The following is an 11,355-nucleotide window of genomic DNA, read 5'->3' on the forward strand; positions in this document are numbered from 1 at the left end:
GGCTTTCCAAATTTTACAATTGTCCTCAGGATACAGCAACGAGTTGATTTGGGCACATCAGGGCTGCCAGCTTTTTCAAAAAATTGTTTGCTAGTTTCAAGTGGGTTACGGCGAACTTCTCTCTTGATCTTGCCCATTGTTCGATGTGAGAGATATGAGTTCTTACGAATTTTCCCTTTGTCGGAACGTCCGTTGCAAAGTTGAGGGTTAGTACAATATTTATGGATTGTGCGATTATCACAGTATATTCTTTGGCAATTTTAAGGGGTAAATCTTATTAGGGAGCCTTTGAATAATTTAAGACGTGTCAGCTTGACTTAAAGCATCTTTACATCCCATACTGCATATAAATTTGGCACGCTGAAAAAAATGCAAGTCACTAAAATGGCTGCCATTTGCTCGCTATTGCGCAGATCAGCTTAAAATTTTATATCTGCGCATGTGTTAGTGTTGCCGTATAACGTGCGAAATTTCACGAAATTTCATTGAAAACTATTGAACAAAAATATCGATTTGCATATAATTCTGGTCCGGGTTGTATGTACGGTAATATTTTTCTATATAATAGACTTCCTTAACTACCATAGAGAAATGTTAGTAGATATCCCAGATGTAATTCTTTTCAAATTGACCCCAATTTTGACCCCTGAGCATTCATTGCTCAAATTAAATTAAAATGTTTGTCCCAAGTTCAAGTAATCTACATCTAAAATTTCAAGTGTTCAGATTAAACATTTGCGGAGGAGTTTGTTAGAGTCTGCAAAGGTCAACTCTGTAAACTTGGACCAGTTGCCAGCCAAATATTCGCTCAAAAAACTGATTACAAAGCTTACTTGCATGGCTGAATACACTTTATGTAATAAATATAATCATCGACACATATTTTTGTCATGCAAACATGTGCCTATTTCTAATGATTACGTTTTATTATTCATACTTTAAAAAATATTCGTAATATGGACCCGCCACGCGTATAGGGCGTAATGAAAAGGTGCAATTAAATTTGGCTGTATTTCGAGAATAACTCGTATAATATTCTCTTTACAGTGGTCATTTGTGCGTGGTTTATCAATGACAATATAGCAACCAAGTAAGTTTCAACAAGCTAAATGCAAGAGTGCGCAATACTGAAGTAGGTCAAGATATACTTTCTATTTATGTGCATGTTTCGTTCAATCAAATTATAACTGGCTGACCAAAACATGCAACTGAATGTGTAGCGATGTGTAATTGCTTATGTAAAACACACACACACATACACGCACACGCACGTACACACATACACACTGGATTGTCATTTTCTTTTTCGGTACACTGCACAATGTGAAATGTGTTTTCTTCCGATACCTACGAAGTATTTACATTAATTCATATTCACATATTCACATTAATAAACATGGTTATCTGTATATATGTGCATATTACGATGTCAATTAATATAAATATATACATGTATGTATGTATGTATATATATATATAAGAAATGCATATATAAACTTATATATAGAGAGAGATATATCAATAATAGAATATAATATATATATAATTATATAATATATATATATATCAATATATTCATTTATTATAGAAATATATATTAATATATACATGTAATTATATCAATATATATATATATATATATATATATATATATATATATATATCACAATCCACTGTTTATCTCAGTTGACAATCCATAAATGATCCTTAGAATTTCTCGACTTGTTTACTGCATTGTGATCGCCTTCTCACATTTTTTGACCAGCAATGCTTCAAGTAAATATTTTTCACTTCATATATGTACATACACACATACACCCCCATATATATATATATATATATATATATATATATATATATATATATATATATATATATGTATATATATATATATATATATGTATATATATATATATATCTTCTCGCACCCATCCCTTGTTCACTCTTTCATGCCATAACAACGAACATTTCTGTAAAAGTCTGCGGAAGCTACAAACGGCCCTAAAACGGCCGGGTAGCTGAAACAATAATGTAACTTAACAGAAAGATACGGTAATAAAACATAAAACGCATATTTGCTCTACAACAGTATTGAGCACTTTCTTCAGTTTTTATTAATTACCATTTCAACTATATATATATATATATATATATATATATATATATATATATATGTGTGTATATATATATATATATATATATATATATATATACGAATTTGCTACAGATAATTTAGAGTATATTTGCGCTCTGCTGATTCAGGAAATGGCATCTTTTTCTCTTCATCAGATCAGGTGTTTGTGTTAAGTTGGTTTTGAAAAAACATATTTTCTGACAATATCGATTGCCTTTTTGTGACATTATAAAATTATTTCTATTAACACGTATCATCTATATTTTTTAAGAGTAAAACATCTTTCTTTAAACAACATCTATTAATTACTAGAGAGAAACACTGATTACCGCAAACTGAATGGTGGACATTGATAATAGTTAGTACGCGAAAATAGCACGTCGCTTAACCATTTTTAACATTCAGAGTTTAAACATATGTTTCTCTGAACTCCCGCAATGCTCTGGAGAGTGGATGTTTTCCTTCAGATTCTAACAGTAGTAAGCCAATACGTCTCTACAACTTGATAGCTGGCCCCCATCTCTTGCAGATTCTGATGGAGTCTGTCTCTGTCTCTGTCTCTGTCTCTCTCCCTCTCTCTCTCTCTCTCTCTCTCTCTCTCTCTCTCTCTTTGCTCGTTACCTATTGAACCCAGATTCTTAGGAAATGCGGCCATATGTGAAAATCCGTAGTGGATCGCTGATAAACTGCCGTATCCGACGCCATTCAAAGATGCCAAATTTAAACTTCTCCACGTTCAATCCTTGAAAAGCCTGGCACAAATAAGTTAAGCAGTCACCATCTTTGTCCATAATCTTGGTGAACAGTTAATAAACTCGAGCTCATGATCAGGAGGATTTTTTTCTGTTTTTTTTTTAAATTTATTTATATATAATTGCAGACTGTTATCATCATCTTCATAGTTATTTTTTCACGATGTCGCGGTTACCCACAAAGGCTAGAGGAATAGTTCGTCGAAACGTGAGGACACACAACTATAAAGATAATGATAAGAGTCCGCAAATAATAAATAAGTATACAAATACAAATAACTTATCTCAAAGGATTCCAAAGGTTATTATAATATTTTGTCTTTTTTTAACAGAGAGTTGTTGATGATGTTTATTTTTTTTTTATTCAAGCACCAATAACATTTTACGCCCACCAAATTCAAAAATGCTTCACACGCGATCGTACATGTAAACAAAAACGTAAAAAAAAACATTTTTAAAAAACATTAAAAAACATTTAAAAAACATTAAAAAACATTCAAAACATTTTCAAAAACATTTTAAAAAAAACGTAATTGAAAACCTTGGCATAAATAAGCAACACCAATGTTAATTTTGGATTAAGTCAATCAAATCCGTCGTAATTCACTTGACAAAAACACACAAACACCCAACTAGTTGACCAGTGTTATTATTGGATAATTTCAGATAATGGAACACGTACATCAAGTCTGTTGCCCAGGTCGCTGGAAGGATGGTGGACTCCTTCAACCGCTCCAGAAGATATCTCGCTACTGATACAATTCTCTATCTATATAAAAGCCAAGTACGTCCAAGGATGGAATACTGTTGCCACATCTGGGCAGGAGCTGCTAAAAACAGCATATCCTGCCTTGACAGAGTACAAAATAGACTTCGTGGCTTAGTGGGGGATATCCTTTTCTCTACCCTGCAACCTCTCTCCCACAGAAGAGACGTTGCGAGCCTATCCTTGTTTTATCGTTATTTCCATGGCAGGTGCTCGTCGGAACTCCAATCTCTGGTCCCCCCTCGCCAATCTTTCACGAAAAACACCCGTCTAGCTGAATCCACCGTGAAAAATTTCCCGCACTCTATATCTGTGCCTAAATCAAAACGTGGATTCCATGAACAAAGCTTCTTTCTTAGAACTGCACGCCTGTGGAACTCTGTTCCGTCTGCCTTCTTCCCACCGGTATACAACTTGGATGTGTTCAAGTCCAACGTTAACAAATTCCTAATGAACCACCCCTTAAGTAAACACTTCATCAAATCTCCACACTAACGTAATGTACTTGCAATAACCCTTATCCCTGAGTGGCTTCCGGGCCTTGATAAGTGGTGATCACTGTGTAAAAAAATGGGTTCATCCTTTCGCAATCATAAGTATATAAATTGGTAATGAGAGAACCATAAAATTTATCTTCGACTCCATTAGCTAAGATTTTTCTCAGGCCTATCGACAATTTTCACATGACTTAAGGGAAAATAATTAACTATAAATCTTTACTGCGGGCATAAAGCAATTAGCAACGTATTATATTATATAGTTATAATAATATATAATATAATACGTTGTTAATTGTTTTATGCTCGCAGTAAAAAAATATAGTTAATTAATTTCCCTTAAGTCATGACTAAACGTCTATGTTGCATATTCTTTTTCTTAATTCTCAAGGGAGTGCTCATCTCTAATTATTCAAAATGGGCTTATATTTATAAATAATATATATATATATATATATATATATATATATATATATAATTAGTTTTTTTTTGGAAAAAGAATTCCATCAGATTGCTCAATTAAAAGGGAAATCCAAATTGTAAGAGCGTATTTATATTTTGTGTACAGAAAGTTTTTAGTTGAGACAGATCATTGGTACCGTCGGTTTCAAGCTCGATAATAAGGCCCGTTTATAGGTAATCCTTATCAAGCTCTCTTCAGCCAATATTCGTCTCTATACATATATATGCTGTTCAAGTTGCGTGATAAAAAAAATGTTCTGCAGATAACTTTAATTTTCTAAGAATAAAGAAATAGTAAATGAAATTCATTGCTCTATGATACTTCAATATATATTAGGTTGAGTTTACGATATATTGCAAATAAGAATTGTTAAATATTATTCCCAGCAAAAAAAAACATTTAAAATAAAGTACTTACTTTTTAGGTATTTATTACCTAAATTATCATCTACAGAAATCATATATTTATGTAAAATCCAGTTTATTATTTATTTATTTATTGAATGAGTCTCATTGCAATTTCTATTTTCATCGATTGAGCTCTCGGGCGCTGCCATTGTATTCTGCAATTGATCACGAAAATCTACAATCTCTTGGTACTGTAGCTTCTTTATGATGATATCTCTTCGGAGTGGCATTGTTTGCAAAACATAGTTGTCACTAAAGTAAGGACTTTAACCGTCTCCATAGATTTTCTGCATCATCCCATGATATTGCTTCATCAGAGCGTTCTTGGTTATTTACAATAGGGTCAAGAGAATTGAAGTTGTCGCTATTTTCATCACCATTACTGCCTTCAGGATATTGATCAGATATATATATATATATATATATATATGTATATATATATATGTATATATATATATATATATATATATATATATAATATTGGTTCTTTCACCAGAACGAAACATAACTGTAATTGTGCCAAAATATTTGCAATTAATTTAAATAATGAAAAAGTCTTGATCTCTGATCTTTTTTTACAAGGTGTCTTGCATTTATTTACACTTTTTATTATGTGGTAATAAACATCAAGCTTCAAATTAAAAGAAATATATTGTTATACATAGTAAATAGCAAATATACATAAAAAGCGTATATTTTCACATCTTATATATTAATACATATATATACACATATATGTATAAATACACACACACACACACACACACACACACACACATATATATATATATATATATATATATATATATATATATAAGTAAACCTTTTTTAATTTGAACTTCCTCTAAAGTTGGACTTCCTCTCATTTGGACTTCTTCTAAACCTGGATTTTCTCTAAACTTGAACTGTCTCGTCATTGAAATTGTATTAGCATATTTGATGCGGAGTTGCAGTAAAACTGTGTATATGGTTTAGTCAGATATTGCGCAGTAATTTTAATATTAGTACTATTCAATTAATGTAGATAAGCTATTGATAATTAATTTACGCTAACTGTAATTTTTTTTCAGATTGCTATATTTAAAATAGTATAAAACAACCAATCACTATAGGTTTAGAAAAACTTCTGGAAACCAAACGGTTACCGACCAACCACGCTCTTAAATCACTTAATGCAAATGATTTGAAATGTGGGTGCAACAAGATGAGAAAACTACTGATCAATATCGTGAAGGCAGTAATGGTGACGAAAATAGCGACAACTCCCATTCTCTTGACCCTATTTTAAATAATCAAGAAGACTCTGATGAAGCAATATCATGGGATGATGCAGAAAATCTATGGAGAAGGTTATAAAATTTCTAGAAAAATGTCCTTACTTTAGTGACAACTATGTTTTGCAAGCAATGTCACTAAAAAGAGATATAATCATAAAGAAGCTACAGTACCAAGAAATTGTAGATTTTCGTGATCACTTACGGAATACAATGACAGCGCCCGAGAGCTTAATTGATGAAAATAGAAACTGCAATGAGACTCATTCAATGAATAAATAAAAAATAAACTGTATTTTACATAAATATATGATTTCTGTAGATGATAACTTAGGTAATAAATACCTAAAAAGTAAGTAACTTATTTTAAATGTTTTTGTTTCTGGGAATAATATTTAACAATTCTTACTTGCAGTATATCGTAAACTCAACCTAATATATATTGAAGTATCATAACAATTTCATTTACTATTTCTTAATTCTTAGAAAATTAAATTTAACTGCAGAACATTTTTTTTTATATCAGGCAACTTGAACAGCATTCTCTAATTTGAACGAAGCGGATGTTAAAATTATAGGAGTTATACTGTATATATATATATATATATATATATATATATATATATATATATATATATATATATATATATATATATATGCAAGGTGAGTCACAAGAAACGGATGTTTTTAGTACGCTCCTTGCTATCCTTGAGTAAGGGATGAGGAGTGGGGAAGGCACTCTTTTAAGATGCCGTTTAGTATGTTTTTTGTTCCTTTATCTTCTACGCTAATTTTTATGTTAGTTATTTCTTTTGAATTGCTTTTCTTTAAAAACATCTGTTTCCCGTGACTTACCATTTTTCTAACTATATATGATCTGTGAAAAATATTGAGTTGTCATGCCTTTAAATATATGCGCTAATGCAACTATACTTACACATATATATATATATATATATATATATATATATATGTGTGTGTGTGTGTGTGTGTGTGTTCGTGTGTATTGTTATATGCGTAAAAGAATGTAACTTACACCAATGACGATTGTTGACAAAATGTGTTTATGGGTAGATAAAGAATAATATTGTACATGCAGGTCGGCATGGCCTAAGATGAAATAACAAGGGAAACATTAAAGACAAGTAGAGAAACAAAAAAACTACCTCATCCAATAATAGACGAGAAGATAATCGTGTGACTCGAGCGCAATAGAAAAAAGTTTGGAAATGTGAAAGTATCGTGGTATAATGTCGAATTGATTGCTTTTTTTTCTTTGCTGAGGTCGGCAAAAGGGTTTCGGGAGTTTTAGAACGTAGAGGGTTTCCAATGCGAAATACCAAGAAGCTAATGGCGTATGAAGCATTTCCAAATTTTTCTTTTCTTCTTTGTTTGTGAGCATAGGAATGCAGAAAAACAAAGAAGCACGACGATTCGAATCGAAAGGAATAGAATAGTAAAATAAATGAGACAATATGAAAAAGACCTGAGACACACACACACACACACACACACACACACAAACACACACACACGCACACACATACATGTGATTGTTTTCATATTGCATATCTATATATCTATAAAAGTGAACGTGTCTGTCTGTCTGTCTGTCTGTCTGTGTACATTTCCCTACGCAATAACTCTGTCAATTTTTAGTCTATAGACTCGAAATTTGAAATACCGGGTACTGAGATTTGGGAAAATCGATGTGACGGGTGTCAGCCAGAAATTTGGCTGTGAAGGGGTCAAATTTCAACGATTTGATCTTTAAGAACTCTACCAAACTCCTCCGACAATTTTGGGTCTAGACACTTGAAATTTTAGATATAGGTTCCTTGAACCTGGATCTAATTTAATACAGTGATTTGAGCCCGAAACTATAAATTTTAAGGGGTCATAATAGGGGTCAAATTAAAAAAAAAATTACTCTTTTTTTTTTTGCTCAGCATACACCTCCAAACACCCGGGCAACGCCGGGCTGAAATGCTAGTATATATATATCCATATGTATATGTATATGTGTGTGTGTGTTTATGATTGTTTTCATATTGCATATGTGTGTGTGTGTGTGTGTGCGTGCGGTGGGGTGTTAGTTTTGTTTTTTCGTCCAACTTAGATTGCTATTAAAAACCTACATTATCTATTGGTATTTACTTGCTCCCCCACGCAAGCAAAATATGACACAAGGTCATTTTAATATACGGGAGAAAAAGCAGCTCTCTAAAAGGATAACTTTGGAGATAGGCAAAAAAATAAAACTTGCCTTAGTATAGAAGGGTTTCCCCCTACTTTGACTGAGGACAAATTTACATAAATCTAGCATCCGAATAGATACTGTACACCTACTTCTTTACAATTAATATTTTTAACGAACTTCTTAATATACCCAATCATGGGCCTGGAAGCAAATTCATGAAATGAAACTATTTGGCATATTCTTTTCAATGCGATCATTTATAAAATATTCAATTTTATGATGACTTTTTCGGATGATTGGTTTCATTTGTGTATTTCGTTCAGTTTTATTAATACACCTTTTCTTCACGTGAACAATTGCGTAGCATTTAAGATGAAGAAATGTTCTAGGAAAAGGGGCATGCATTTATAGATATCTGTACATATATAAGTGACCTGGTCTATGTGTCCCTCGAAACGCTCTACCAAATTCCTCTCTGAATGTTTGGTATAAAGACTTGGAACTTTATATATTGGGGATTAGGACCTTTAAGGGCAATTTTGATTATGTTTTAGCCAGTAAAATAACTACTAAAGGGTCAATATTTAAAATAATTTTGTCAGGAGTGAGTCGAATAAGTTGTTACTTTTGCACATGTGCAAAAACATTCATGCGGTAAAGTCGTTTAATTTTTAACCTTTCATATCATATATCGATTGTTGAAACGGTAACGACGCTGGAACGCTAAATACGGATTAAGACTGGAGCGCTAAACGTATTGGCTTCGATTAAAGTTGATCACACTAAAGTCGTATTTTTATCATTTTTGAAAATGATATATATAATGGACATACTATAGCAATAAACAGAGAATTGGCACTATAATTAAAAATAAAAGATCCGCAGGAATTAAAATAAATATGTATGTGTATTTTACAACCGGGAAAGAACGGTCGGTCTTTTATTATATATAAAAGTGTTCTGTTTGTATGGCTGTCTGTCTGTGTTTGGGACACTACTAAACTAATCTGTCAATTTTTAACTTACACACAGGAATCTTTAGGTTAGTCAGACTTTTGGAATAAACTCGATTTTGTTTTAAGGCGACACAGATAGTTGCTAAAGAGTCAAAAAATGATATGTGGAAATGTACATTTATAGGTTAATCGCGGTTTATTTGAAGAGTTTTGACTTCCATCGATTGGTTACTCAGAAAATAATGGAGAATGCTGGCGTACTGCATAATTGCTTTGGATTCTTGGTGACAATACCAGCATTTTTTTTAACTTTTGAAATCACTTCCATGTATTAGGGAATATAAAATAACCGATAGAGTATTGGCTCTTTAATAATAAATTGAAAATCTGTATGAATTACGATATTAGAGAATGTCTTACCGGATAAAAAGCAAAGCAGCAGCGACCTTCAGTCTTGGAGAGACTATGGATACCCACAAAGGGTTGCTTCCACTTTACATTTTTGTAGCAGGAGTTGCGCAATAACCAACCGCATCTCTCCTGAGACGACATTGTTAAATACCAGTGGCAAGTAAAGTACAGGACGACTGGAAACAAATGCCGAGATAGACGGAGAGCACATACAACGCCTAGAATTCCCAAATGGTCACCTATGTGGTACTAACTAGGCTCAAGGTTGCTTAACTTCGGTGATCTGACGAGAACCGGTGTGTCAACGTGATTATGCCGTATAAAAAATCAAAACAAACTGTAAACTGATAAACACATGAAGGCCGATAGAATAAGCGAAGACTTTTTACTAAAAACTGATGCTTCCAATTGAAATCATGAATTTATTATGGTTCTAGGTAGGGTACGGGATCATGGAAAAAGCAGCTTGCCTGTATTGTACACACGAATCCCCCCACACACATACATTTATTTTTTTTCAACCGCTTACTGTAGATTCTAATGTCTTTCATTAATTGATATATACACACATAAATTGTTTTGAAAAAAAAATAAACGAAGGCTATTCTTCTTTACGTAGATTTTTATTTCCTGAATTTATTTCTATTTTTGCTCGAACATAGTAAATATCAGCGTAAACATCTTGGCTTTCGGTTGTTTTATATATAACGTTTCTCTGCCTATCTGTGTGTCCACATGTATCTCCTTTTCTTCTCCCACACACATGCAAACTCGTAAATACACATATATACTCATACATACATACACACATGCATACATACATGCATACATACATACATGATGGCAGCAAATTCGTTTTCGACTATTGCCATTACTTGCTATAGCATATATATATATATAAATATATATATATATATATATGCATGCAGAAACATATAACTATATTTGCCAACTTCATTGAATGTTTTGCCGTTTTAGGCTACAGCCAGCCTTTTTGTTATCGAGATACATACTGATGGTAAAATGTGTATCTAATTTATATCAAGCAATGCCTGTGCTTAAGACAAAGGCTTATAGTGAGGGAAGAATTTGCACCGAGACAATCCCACTCTCTAAACAACTGCCACGTTGAACCAAAAAGAAGAACCAGTCAACATCATAGGAAACAGCAGTCACCCCAGGTTTTATGTCAGAATTTTCCTTCTCCTAGAAAGATTGCCTCCACCACGGCTTAGGGGAGCCATCTCCACCTACCATGCAATTTGGTCCATGACTGGGATTTAGGTTACTGGGCAGCAGAGCATACTCCATACGTCGGTGGTTCATGTATGCCGCAGCTGACAGGGCCTAAGCTCCTCCGGAGGTTTCTGCCAGAGATGCCTCACTCTTAGCCTTGCATACATACATACATACATACATACATACATACATACATACATCAAACAGATATAAGGGAACATCATTTTTTTTTTAAATTCGAAACCATTACAAAAAT

The 11,355-nt window shown here is 32.8% G+C and overlaps 1 pseudogene; it reads right to left on the minus strand.

Moving 5' to 3' along the window:
• Window positions 1–10,066: 10,066 nt before the first annotated feature.
• On the minus strand, window positions 10,067–10,183 carry LOC145291648 (5S ribosomal RNA; annotated as a pseudogene).
• Window positions 10,184–11,355: the final 1,172 nt, after the last annotated feature.

The sequence above is a fragment of the Euprymna scolopes genome, chromosome 12 (genome assembly GCF_053919585.1).
Source record: "Euprymna scolopes isolate OS-2025 chromosome 12, ASM5391958v1, whole genome shotgun sequence".
Classification (NCBI taxonomy): domain Eukaryota; kingdom Metazoa; phylum Mollusca; class Cephalopoda; order Sepiida; family Sepiolidae; genus Euprymna; species Euprymna scolopes.